This window comes from Sorghum bicolor, chromosome 3, assembly GCF_000003195.3.
Source record: "Sorghum bicolor cultivar BTx623 chromosome 3, Sorghum_bicolor_NCBIv3, whole genome shotgun sequence".
Classification (NCBI taxonomy): Eukaryota; Viridiplantae; Streptophyta; class Magnoliopsida; order Poales; family Poaceae; genus Sorghum; species Sorghum bicolor.
In genome coordinates this window covers 6,989,329-6,990,443 of record NC_012872.2, presented here as the reverse complement: position 1 = coordinate 6,990,443, position 1,115 = coordinate 6,989,329, and positions in this window count along the sequence as shown.

The window sequence follows — 1,115 nt, the reverse complement described above, 5'->3', positions numbered from 1 at the left end:
TCGGAGGTCGACCGGAGCAAATAATGACGAAGGGAGTATGAACGCTTGCGGTTTATTTATGCCATTTTGTTTGTGGCTTGTCAGGATGGATTAGCGTTGAGGCATTAGTAGATAGCGGATGGAGAGAGGAGCCGATTTGTGTGACATTGGCCGCTTGATTACGATTTACGAGGGATATTCACGCTACATAGTACAGTCAACGAGAATATGTCTTGATACGGCACCGTCGTTTAGTAGGAGTAGAATTTTCTCAGCTTGACTTTCATGTGTTAGGAATGTGTATTACTAGAACAGATGTGATACCATAGAATGTATGCAATCGAAATGTATGAGCTACTGAAATGGAAAAAAAATGCATGGTGTCAATGTCTGGGGGATAGAGATTGTATGCGTGATTATGACAGTACTCACTGGTTCATGTGTGATCCAATAGGATTTCAGAAGTAAGAAAAAAAAAGTCAGGTAGCATGCAAAAGATAAAAATGTCAACCAACTGTGGCAAAAATGTCAAGATACTGAAACGGTGGAAAAATTCCAAGTTCAAAATTTTGAACCTCTAAACTATTCACTCTAAACTTTCTCTATTTTTTTTACTGAAAGATCATCAATCGAAGCTTTGTTATTTTTTCTATGTTGTTGAATGTGAACTATTAGTTTTTTTTATCAGGCTCTCTGAATTAGTTACTGAGATGATCTCAATAATTAGTTACTCACAAGGCAACATTGTTAGACCTCGCCGTACTGGTACATCCACCCCTACCAATATCAAAGCAACTTTAGTCCTAGCGCTCCCTTCTGTATCCATTGATCGGCTTTGGCCTTGATCATCAGGAGCAAAGCTTGTGTCATCATGGTCAAACTTCAGAAGCATATTGTATTCCTCTCTTTCTATAGTTACCAGTTACCACGACACCGGCCGTACGAAAAAGGGTGTGAAAACCATTATACTGCTGGCTGGACCATGCTGTCCGCAGGTGTTTCCACTAGCCGAGGACGTCTTGTGCTAGCTATGGAATTTGCCGGCTCATTGTGTGGAGGATGCTCTCCCATAAGGGTGTGGAGGATTTGTTGGCTATGACACCATAAGTATCAGAATCTGACAGCCACACTACGGT